A 12,705-nucleotide genomic window follows, 5' to 3' on the forward strand; every position below is an offset into this window, starting at 1 on the left:
CAGTGAGTAATTGTAAGACTCAAAAACTGAATATAGTCAAGACTGGTATTTATAATGGTGTTCTGTTCTGTTTTTTTCCACACCTGCTACAGAACGAGCCTCGAATGTCAGGTCCCATGCTGCATGTGTTTTAAAGATGCAAGAAGCATGTGGTATGTATGCATCAGAACAGTAATGTTCTAAATAGTATTTTAATAATAATAATTTTTATAGTAATTTAGTAGCATTAAAAGTTAAGGACCACTTAGTTGGTATTTAATACAGTTGTATCAAATTGAGAGTGCATATCTCAACTGTAAAATAAACTATGCATCCCTTAGTCTGTAGCACAAAGCAACAGTGTCATATTCTCAAATAACAGTGAGCATGCATCTCTAAACTGTAAAAGGAAAGTATGCATGCAGTAGACTGTAGGACAAAATAACAGCACAGTATTAGAGATTAGTCATGGGTTGTGGGTTTAAAAAACACACTTCCCGAATATACAACACTGTTAGGTTTGTATCATTATTGCAATGTAATTTCATACCTCTATAACAGTGGCACAAATGCCCCTCTGTAAACTGCAATCAGTATAATTGGAACATGAATATGTGCAGTATATGCGCACATTTATTTTGTTTACAAAGCTCTTGTTTGAATATTTGCTACTACCACCAAGATCTGCACCTGAGGTGGCTACACCCAGGCCCTCTTCCTGGGCTTCAGTGCCACCATGGTGGCCCTCCTACTCTTTGCAGTGTAGCCCCATCAGTTCCCAGCACTGGCAATGGCTGGGTGTGGTCCCAATGCGCCAGTGCCATCCATTTTCAAGGCTAGTTGATTCAGTAGGTGAGTTGCTACATACCCCTTAGTGGATTCTGACTTCTATGGCCACTGCCCTGCTGTCTATCCGAATAAAATTAATAGAATGAAATAAAAAAAATGGAACATGAATATGTACAATATATGCACACATAAAGGATTGATGGCTGCAATCTGTACTATAGTGTGCCTCTGTTATGAACTGGGTAGTCTTAAAAGTAATGAAGAAATTTGTTAGGAGTTTGTAGTGTTAAAAGTAAAGGTAATAGAACAGAGTCAGGTAATTGTATTAATGCTTTGTTTGTCACATATAAAGTTACTAATGTTCTCCCCTTTTTCCTCTTACCCCAACTATTTTCTCTCTTTTCCCACAGCACAGCAGGGTAGGCCTGTCCCATGGGATCCACCTGCCTCTACTCCATCAGCTACAGCACCGCTGCCCAGCATGTCTGGTGCACAACCTGGTATCACCCCCTCCGCTGCCCCTGCACTGCCCTGGCCCTCAGGTAGTTCTGCCATGGAGAGCAGTGGTAGAAGTGATGACTTTATCACCAGACAGAAACTCTGGGATGGTGCATAGGATTGTGCACAGCACTGCAGGTGCAGACCAATGCCAGATGGAGCACCTGCTCTCCATCTTCATCTTCATTCAGAGTACCTGTAGGAGACTCAGACATCAGGCACTGCAGCCAGTGGTGCAGTGAGGTGACAGTGATGGCAGTCCACTGAGTGAGGACTAGATTCTCACTGTCAACCAGTTTGATGTGCATGGGTGAAAAAGAGGGTAGAAATGTGCAGGAAGGATGCAGGAAAAGAACCATAGCTATCCATTCTTTAACAATAAAACACAATCATATATGCAAAATATTTGCTGAATTTGGACTGTCACCTCCAGAGAGAGGGGGTGACCACAACACAATCATGTTGTATAGCCAATTAGGCCAACTAAAGTGTGTCATTAAGACATGTGTGCAAGATGGAGAGCTATGTATGGCACGATTTTTTTGTGTGGGACAGGTACCCATTTTTTTTTTTGAGAGAGAGAGGGGGGAATGTTGGAACTGGTTTCCAAAAGAAATGTGTATGACACTTATAACTGCTTTTTGCCATAGTCACATGTTAGTGCGTGATGTGCATCATCACTCAATAATTCTTTAAAAAAAAGAAATGGGGAAGGCAGGAAAGTGGTGAAATATGGAGCAAGCAGAGGGAAGAACAAACTGAAAGGAGAGCAGGAATGTGCAGGAAGGATGCAAGAAAGAACCATGACGATCCATTCTTTAACAATAAAACATGATCATATATGCAAAATATTAGCTGAATTTGGACTGTCACCTTCAGGTAGAGGGGTGACCGTAACACAATCGTGTTGTACAGCCAATTGGGCCAAATCAAGTGTGTCATGAAGAGATGTGTGTGAAATGGAGAGCTATGTATGGGACAATTTGATTTTTTTTTTATGGGACCGGTGCCCATTTTATTTATTTTTTTGAGAGAGAGAGAGAGAGGAATGTTATGGAAGGGATGTAGGAATGTCTGAGTGAGGTAAATTGGGCAGGTGAGGAAACAATTTCAGACAGACAAGACAAAAGACAGGGACGGTGAAGGACAAAAGAGGTGGGTGAAAACCATGATTGGAGTAAGGGTGGGGACAATGCGAACTCATGGACATCAAGCTGGGTGATAGTGAGAATCGAGTCATCACCCACTGGACTGTCATCACTGCCACCTCACTGCACTCATGGCTGCAGTGTCTGACATCTGCATCTCCTTTCAATACAATGATGGAGAACAGTATCTCCATCCAGTGTAAGCATGTACCAACTGTGTGATGCACAATCCTACAAACCAACCCTGGCAGTTCATCGCAGGTCATAAACTCACCACCTCTGCCACTGCTCCTAGAGGGAATCACTGGTCTATCCTGTGGGGCCAGGTAGTGCAGGGGCAGCAGAGGAAGTGCTAACAGTTTGTGCACAAGATGTCCTGGGCAGCAGTGCTGTAGCTGGTGTAGTGGGGGCAAGAGGATCCTGTGGGATAGGCCTACCCCACTGCACAGTGGGAAAAACAAAAAAATAAAAAAGAGAGAGAGAAATCATTGGGGTGAGAGAAAAAAAAGGGAGAACATTAATAACTTCATATGTGACATACAAAGCATTGATACAATTATTTGACTCTATTCTGTTACCTTTGCTTTTAAGACTACCAACTCCTAATAAATACCTTTTTTACTGTTAAGACTAACCAGCTCTTAACAGATGCACAATATACTATAGATTACAGTAAGCAATTGTTGATGTGTGCATATATTGTACATATTCATGTTCCAATTATACTGATTACAATTTAGAGCTCTGATGTTGCATTGCAATACTGATGAAACCTTAACAGTATTTTATATTTGGGAAGTGTGCTTTTCGAATCCACAACCTCTGACTACTGTCTAATAGTGAACTTTGTTTAGGCCTACAGACTAATGCATACATACTTTCCTGTTACAGTTGAGAGATAAATTCTCAGTTTGATACAGCTGTATAATAAACCAATAAAGCTGTCTTTACTTTTAATGCTAAAATTACAGTACTCTTCAGATGCATACATACTAAATGCTTCTCACATCCATGCCAATCTAACAGCATCGATTCATGCATTCAATTCTCGGTCTGCATGAAAAAAAGAACAGAACAGAATACCATTATGAATACCAATCCTAGTTTCTGAAAGTGATACTTACACATCTGTGGGGTGCCCCCAGTCCTACATTCCTCGATATAAAGGTCAAGAGTATCCCTCTTCCTCATCCTGAGGTCTCTGTAATGATTTCTACATTGTTCACCGGTGTGAGGGATGTTGGTAGCATTGGTCAAAGCCTTGGCAAGACAATTCCATGCCTCTGCCTTGTAATTTCAGCCACAATAGTCCCTATGCAAAGTCTTGGGCCCATGTTCATTCACTAGAAGTCCAACAAACACATTGGTCTCCTGGACACCCCATCTTTGAACACAGAATCTCAAAACCTCTCCACAAATGTCTGCCATGTCTACCATAGATCAAGACCAATGTAGAATGATGTTTTCCTACCAATTTCAGGCACCGTGCTTACTGGGAGTGCATACTTTTTGGTTTTGCAACATTTGAAAGTGTTGTGTATCACCTAACATCATGGAAACATGGTTTGCGATGGTGCGCACTGCTGGAAATGTGTTTGGGTGATGGTCAGCAGTATTAAATTAATGCATCTGGTGTATGTTTGTGACTGCCTGGGTCCTGCCTGCTACCTGTGTGGTCCATTCATCCAGTTTGTGCACTGCCGCTCTACATGCAAACAGGATGAGTATAGCCAAAGCTGTTTGTGCTAAGTGACACATCATGCAAACAGTGACCCCCCAAAAGGAAAACAAAATTAAAAAAATGGAAAAATAGTTGAAATGAGGAAAATCAATTTATAGCATACACAGTAGAGAATGTTAGTAAACATGAAATATGACTACATTAGCCTGGATCCCAACTCTCACTCCAATGCACCGTGAGAAAACATGATGGGGACTTAGCCATATTTGCCACACAAACAGCTTTGCAGCAAAAAATAAAGTAATTCCTTACACAACCAAGTGCAACTGAATGTACGGTGATATCAAGGCATAACCTTTTATTTATTATTCCTTGTAAATATGCAGTGCTATCATACCTTTCTGTGTTTCTTGGTCATTCATTATTTATCTAACCAGCACTCAGGACATGCAGTGTGTGAGCCAGTTTATATCATGTACCTTAAAATATGTGTGAGGATATTAGCTGAGAATACTATTATATGTAGTTGCCATCAAAAGAAGGACAGGTTGGATGGTACAAACAAGCATAGACTGCTGTTATTTTTTCTGGGGGGAGGAGCAAAGGTGGTATCCTGTTATGGCACATGCAAGAGTACACTGTAATTTCGAGGGGGTGGACCTAGGCTGAGATACTGTTATCGTACAAACAAGGATATGTTGCTGTTATTACTCTCCTTGTTTTGTATCCTGCCTGTTTAATCTTGTGATGGTTGTGAAGTCAGAAACTGCAATGTGTTTCATTACTTTCTAACTTCTCTCATTTATGATTTCCCATAACAAACGTATGGTGCTAAACTCTGGGTATGTGGTGATCATCAGTACTTTGGGGAGGTATCAGTGTCTGAATCTTTGAGGCCTGAGACCTACTACTTACTAATGCATACATACAATTTTGATTTTATTATTTATTTTACATTTGTTCACCGGGAGTGTCTGACTGAGCCTGAGAAGAACAGACCCAATTTCAGCAGAGGCCCAGGAAGAGAATCACCAAATTACATAGTAAGTAATATTATAAAGAATTTAAAAAAGGATAATATGTTACATAGGAAAACAGTCATGCAAATCCAATGAGTTGAAGATAAAAGACTAGAAAGTAAAAAATACTACTAGTAGTACAATAGTACTGTAGGAAGGTAGTTATATATATTACACATAACAATTGTTTGGTAGTTGAATGAATAAAACAGAACATAGCAATATATACATATTTGCTCATGGGAGTGGGATAGCATAATAGGAAGTAAAGCAGTTAGAATACGAGTATACAATAATAAGTTGGATAGGGGGTTAGAGTGAAAGAGAGAGACAGTAAAACTATGGGATGAGTAATGTTAAGATTTTGTTGAGAGGTCATCCTGGTGATGAGCAGGTGCATAGCCAGTTACTAAAGAAATGGGTCCTGAGAAGAAATTTGAATTTGGTAGGGTTAGCAGTACAGAAAATAGATTGGGGTATTGAGTTCCAGATTTTGGAGATGCGCTTTGAGAACAAGTCAAATAATTGTCTACTGTCAAGTTACATTAATTTGTGTACAAATCTCCCTCCTTTTACTTGCTTACTGTACGAAGTGATGCAATACAAGGCATGGCATAATATCATTATACAATACAGTACATGTTCAAGACTTACCTTGTAAATGTAGCAGTTGCCACAGTGTTAGTTCAGGACTGACTGTGATGCAAGCAGTACACATCTGACACATGGTAAGGTAAAGGCTGTGGCTCTGAGATGAGGCCACCAGAGGTCACAGGGTTCCTATATTATGTTCCTGTCCACCCTGTAGCACTCTACAATGTCCATGTTGTGTATGTTATGATAAGTTAAATGTGACCTGAAAACTCTTCTCTCTCTTGGCCTAGGCCTATTGGCAGCAGCAATAGCATTGCCTGCAGCCTGTAGCACGTACAAATGGAGTTAAGTAGCAGCTCCTAACATTCTGTCTGTGTAGACTTTCTGTGCCTGTACTCTACTTGTTTTAAAATCCACAGGAAAAGCCAGCATGGAGGCTGCATGGTTGCTTTATAACTTATTGAATAGCTCCACCAGATTGGTTGATTAGCATGCAATTCAGCTGCTTATGCTGTAATTCGCATCTCTGCAACAGAGGCTAAGACAGATAAAATCCATTAATAATCTACTCCTTTATCAAAGGTTAGCTAAACTGATGGTGAGGACACTTGCTACATGTTTGCAGGACTTTAAAAAATAATTCAAAATATATCTTTACACAGGAGCATTAAACTCCAGGAGGTATACTCCCATTTTGTTACCTACATAATGCATATGTTGGAATACATTAATGAATAATGTGAAGCAAATCCTTTTACACTGTTATCTGTATGCATTAGTTAGAAGTGTAGCGATGGCATGGCCATGTTTGTCAAGCCATTTCAGAGGTACAAATGATTGACAGTACATGAAAATATAAGGCTGTGTGATACATATGTACAAATATTTCAGGGTCAGGTCCTTTGAAAGCATTTCAAAGATGTTTCATTAGCAAAATGGTTCATATGCCTGTTCTTTTGTGGGTGGGGGGGAGTAAAGAAAAGTTACTGTTATGTAACAAACTAGAATGGACTGTTACTGTTATGTGACAAACTAGAATGGACTGTTCCTTTGGGGGGGAGTACAGTTGAGTTACTGCTATGGCACATACAAGGATATGTTGCCTTTGCTACTCTCCTTAATTTGCATCCTGCCTGTTAGTATTTCACATATGTTGCATGTGTTATGTTTTTCCAGTGACCACTACTGACTGCCTACCTTTACTGTTTTATCTGGTAACAGTTACTTTGTAGTTATGTGATACTTATGTGTATTATCATTCGATTGTCTTTTAGGCCACCAAGCCGAATATGATATATATGATATCATCATTGACATGCTCCATCAACATGGGGCATTTCTTCTGGACAGGAGTCACCCCAATATACCAGAAAGGCTCAGAGCATGGCAGCAGATTGTTGCCAACATCAGTTCTGTGGGCGGCCATAGCCAGACATATGAGCAGATACACCACAGGGCCACTGACATGATTAGCTCTACATGGAAACATGCAGCAGCTGTTGCCTGAGACCAGAGGGTAACCGGGGGTAGGCCTATTACAGAACCACCCCTCACCCCCAATGAGGAATTCCTGGGAAATATTCTCCAACAGAACACTCACAGCAGACTGGACCACAACATGTCATTGACGTGGATGCCACTCCTTCTGAGTCCCAGGAGAAGCTTTTAGGTAGGCTTTGTTAAATGACCGGTTGAATACTGTTGCATAGTAAAACAATTAAAATAAAAGTTACTTCTTTGTCACAAGTTTTTTTTTTGGGGGGGGGGGTTGAAGATTGGTAGGTGATAAGCTCAGTTTGGAGTTGTCAGCCATGTTCGTGTTGAAAGTACGCTTAATGCAGGTATAAAAGAGTACATGCAGCATCCCCTGTCTTACTGCTAAATGTGATGATGTTTCCCTTACCTCTTCCTTAACTTATTTCAGGACCATCACAAATCCAGCAATGTATGCCTCCTGCAGATGGTAAGCCAAATAAATTTTATTTCAGTACTGCATACCAATTTAAAGAAATATCATAATGTCTCATTTTAGGCCTGTTCTGTGTATTGCTTTACTGTCTGTAATATTAGCAGCACTGTTAGGTGTTTAGCATATAATGTACCATAGTAATGCAGGTTTTAATGTATGCCTGTGTTTCTCCCTTTTTATCACAGGTGATCGTGACAGTGGGAATGTGAGCCCTGTGCCACCTGATGTCAGTGCCTCAACAGACACTGATGATGTCAGTGGTAAAACTGAGGCACAGTCAGGGGGTGTAGAGGTTGAATCTGACAAAGAGGTTGACATCCAGCCACCCCCTTCATTTTCCCTGGACACAGCCAGTCCACTTAGCTCACAGATATTGGACAGGTGGAGGGTGAGGACATTAAGCAGAGAAGTGTGGCGACTCAGGCTTCAGTGTCAATTGAGTCTGGCTGTAGCCAAAGTGTTGGTGAGGTGCCATGCAAGAGGGTTGATAGGGGTGGTTGGGGGGCCTACTGTCCCAACTCCATCTGGTGCTGATGTCTCTTCCTGTGTCACTCAGCATATCTTTAGGGCCTGTTCAGAAAGGCCCTCCAAACAAATGCTGATGGTTGTGGATGTGGCACAGACTGACATGCGTGACTGCCTCCACCGTATCCCTGATTCAATGGATCAGATGACTGACACATAGGAACAAGGGGTGACTGTGATATAACAAAGGGTGTCTGTCATGGAATGAGCAGTATCTGTGATGGAACATCTGCTGGGAGAGGAACGACATCCTTGTGGGCATAGGTCAGCCACAACATCTGCTGACAGCCAACATGGCCATGCCCAATCACACTCCCATAGTAGCAGCACTTCTGCTATCCCAGCGGTTAGTGTGCTGTGCACACCCAGATGTGGCAGGCCATGAGTCATTGTTTTGGGCATTCCCATGATGGGAGCATGTCCAGCACTGCATCTGACCTTGGGCACGGAGGTGGCAGCGCAACTCCTGACAGAGCTAGTTCTCATGGTTAGGGATGACAGTGATGAGCTTCCACCTTTATCATGCACGAGCCACACCTGTGTGACATACCAAGCTGTAGAGCTAGCACTGAGCTTGGCTGTGTTCATGCAGACTCTCACACACCACTTTCAAAAGGCGGACCCGTACAGACACACACACAACAGTTACATGGCTCAGCTTGCCAGCTTTCCTTTCTTATTCACATACACTCACTGATCTTTTGTGTCAGCCTAGGCTTCCTGCCTCCTGACACAACACTTTGTGCAAGTGATGATAACTGTGCCATATCCCTGTTTTCTCTCTTTTAGATTCAGGGATACAAAAGCTTTGTATCTGATGCACAGGGTGCATAGCTACATTAATGACTAGTATATCTGCATTTGTGTTGTTGAACTGAAAATCGTACCTGTCATTTATATTTGCCTTGACAAATTATACAGTGGCTGGCATCATCATGTCAGTGCTTTCTACTGTATTCTCTTGTAAGGGTTGTGAAGTCAGGAACTGCAATGTATCTCATTATTTTCTAACTTTTCGCTTTAATGTTTTCCAGTACATATGTATGGTACACATCATAAGACATGCCATGGCATTCAGATCTCAGGACTGTATGATGGCACTGTAGTCAAACGCATCAGAACAGTAATACAGTATAATGCTCTCTTTTGCATGAACTTCACCAGACCAGAGGGCTCTCTCATCAAGATAACACAGGGCCTACTAACCATGACATGATATATGTGGATAGATTAAAAGACATGTCACGGTCAACTGTCCGGTATTGCATTAAATTGTAACTGTTATTCTACGCCTCTTACTTTTGGTTTAAGCACTTGAGCTTCAGGCCAGTTGTTTTACATTAAAGTTTGTACTCTACACTCTTGTGAGAGAAGGCGGTAGCCTCTGCCTTTCTGAGCTGGGAATTGCTGGTTGAATGCTTATTGTGCCTGTTGTTCTAAGTGCCTTTGTTATGATTTAAGCATGTGGGCTCCAAACCAGTTATTTTACATTAGGAAGGTTTGTGGTCTAGACTCTTCTGGCAGGAGAGGAGAGCTTTCACCCTTCTATGTTGGGAATTGCTGAGTGAAGGCTTATTGTGTCTATTATTCTGAAAGTGTTTTAGTTCTGGTTTAAGCACTTGGGTTCCAGACCACTTATTTCACACTAGGAAGGTTTGTGGCCTATACTCTTATTGGAGTATTCTGCTGAATTGCTGCTTTATTTAAACTATTTTTTTCCTGTTGTGATTGCAATTTTCCACACTTTGAATTTCTAGTACTAATGCATTATATAGCATAGGCTAGATTCAGGCTTGCTGACTCTAGACTGTTTGGCATAATTTAAGCACTAAAATCAGCCATTAAGAAGCCTCCCCTATACCCTTATGGCAGAAGTGTGCAGCCAAGGACCCATCTGAGTTGGGAATTGTTGGAATAAGGCTCAGTTTTGGCCTTTACCTTTGTTTACCTTTTTTAAATCATTTAACTTCACTTGTATAGTTTTCCACCCCTAACTCTCCATAGAATATACACTTTTTGCTAGTCTTACAGCAAAACCTGGTCCAGCTAGCCCACTCTCACTAGTTACTACAATATATACCTGCCAAATGGATGGACAATTTCCCCACCATTTTTCCCGCCAGCCTGATTGACATGGGCATCTGAGGCAATGTAGCAAGTGCCTCATGTATTCTGAGAACCAGCTACTTCTATAACAAACAAATACAACATGTGAGAGCTGTATCTATGCCATGAATTTAGAATCAGTTCTCTCACATAAAAACAAATCAGATATCAAACAGGTTGTCAGCACACACACTTCACTTCTTGCATATAATAGGCTCACAACACATAAACCTACATACACAGAGGTACTTTCTAGAAGCCTACCTAAATATCAGGGACCTCTCAAGTGTAAACCTACTACACACACTGCAGACCCAACAGAATCCCTTACACATAGTACTACAGACAACAGTGTCTCAGCCAATAAGCCCCTAAGGCAAAACACCTCAAAACTAAATGTCTTGGTGATAAGCAACTCCATAGTGAGACACAAAGATGTTTCTCTCACCAGGCTGGACAAGGAGAAGGTCGCCGTCAGCTGTCTGTCAGGTGCCAGGATCCATTAGATCACACATGCACTCAAGTCTTTCAACAACAAATACCATTATGACTCTGTCATAGTCCATGTTGGAATGAATGACATGAGATATACCTCACTGAACTATATGGAGAGAAACATGACTGAGCTCTCAGATTATGTGTCCCAGGCAGGTATGTCCCTAGTCCTAAGCAGCATTCCACCTTCACCCAGGATGATGCTGCAATATAAACAAAACAGGATTGACTTCAACCGTTAGCTTAGCTTCTGCTGTCAGTCCAGGGGGATCCAGTATCTGCCAGCCTGGGAAGACATGGTTGACAGACCAAGCTGCTTTGCCAGAGATGGTCTTCACCTGTCACCTCTTGGCTTTCAGTTACTGGCAAAGGTACTTGCCTCCCCTATAGTGCCATTTTTAGGCAATGTCAGAACAACTAAATTCTCATTGTAAATAAAATCCACTAGAGACAAACTCAAGTTTATGCTGCTTAATGCAAGGAGTCTAAATCAGAAACTGGAAGCATGCCTTACCTTGGCAGATGCCGATGTCTGTGCAGTCACAGAGACATGGTTCATGGATGCAGCAAGCTACAATGCCTCCCACACCTTCAGACCTCAAAAAGCGCTTGAAATAACCAAAGGCGGAGGTGTATACATCTTCATTAAAGACAAATACAGCTCAATACTGGTCAAACAGTATGACTCCCTAGTGCTACTCCAAGTCCAACTAACTGTAGGTAAACCCCCCTTTCATATCATTGTTAGCTAAAGGTCCCCACCATGAACCATGAGAACCACTCTACCTACTTGGACCTGCATGAGTCATTCACTATACAGTCAAACGCCTTGCCCATGTGTGATTTCAACTATCCTTCCATTGATTGGGAGTCATATATTAGCACAAACGCACTTGCCCTGAGGTTCCAAGACTTTGATAATACAAATGCTCTGTAACAGTTAGTCTGCACCACCACAGTGGGCTTAAATATCCTAGATCCAGTACTCATCAACACAGAGGGTCTCTCCACTACCTCCTGAGTGTTGCACTCCCTGGTAAGATCTGATCAGAATTCAGTCTCATTTGAATTAATGATTATACCTGACCCTCACCAAGAGCAAAAAGGATGAAAAATTTCTCCAAAGAAAACTATAGCCTCCTGAGACATGCCATAAATAGTTGCAAACCCCCTGCTACCACTCTCAACAATGATTTCTATACAGAGGTATACACAATTGGCCTGTATAAACACATGTACAAATGTATAGACTCTGATTAACCTGAAGAGATTGAAACAAGATCCTCAGAAAAAAAAGCAAGCCACCCTGTTGGGTATCAAGCATAAATATGTTATACAACAAGTAGAAGAAACTAATGTCTAGGAACAAGAGGGAACTGACTCAGCAGAGGAAGAATACCCTCCACAGCTTGAACAAGTGAATTAGCTATCTTGTAAAGTTCTCTAAAGCCAATTATGAAGCCAAACTAGCATCCCTACTAAAGATAATTAGGGGGCATTCTTTAGCTACATCAGAAATCTAAAAGGGAAGGGCCAGCTTTGAGCCGAACTAGTAGTCAGTGGTACCACTCATACTAACCCTGAGGAAATCGCCAACCTGCTATCAGACAGATTTGGAGCAAACTTCACCCCCCATTCCCACCAGATATACCCCAAAGTATACCTGTCACCAGTCCTCTACCTAGTATCACCAAAGAGCAGGTCATAACCACACACTCCATGGCCAAAAAGACAGCCTCTAGGGGACTGGATAACATCCAAGGCTGCCTACTAAATGGTCTGAAACAGGAACTAGCAGAACCACTTGGCACTCTCTTCAAGCACAGTATAAGAACTGGCTTTGTCCCAGCAGACTGGAAAACAGCAACAGTAAGTCCCTTGCACAAAAGGGGTATGTCAATT

Source organism: Protopterus annectens, chromosome 1.part2 (assembly GCF_019279795.1).
Source record: "Protopterus annectens isolate FY-2018-M chromosome 1.part2, PAN1.0, whole genome shotgun sequence".
Taxonomy (NCBI): Eukaryota; Metazoa; Chordata; order Ceratodontiformes; family Protopteridae; genus Protopterus; species Protopterus annectens.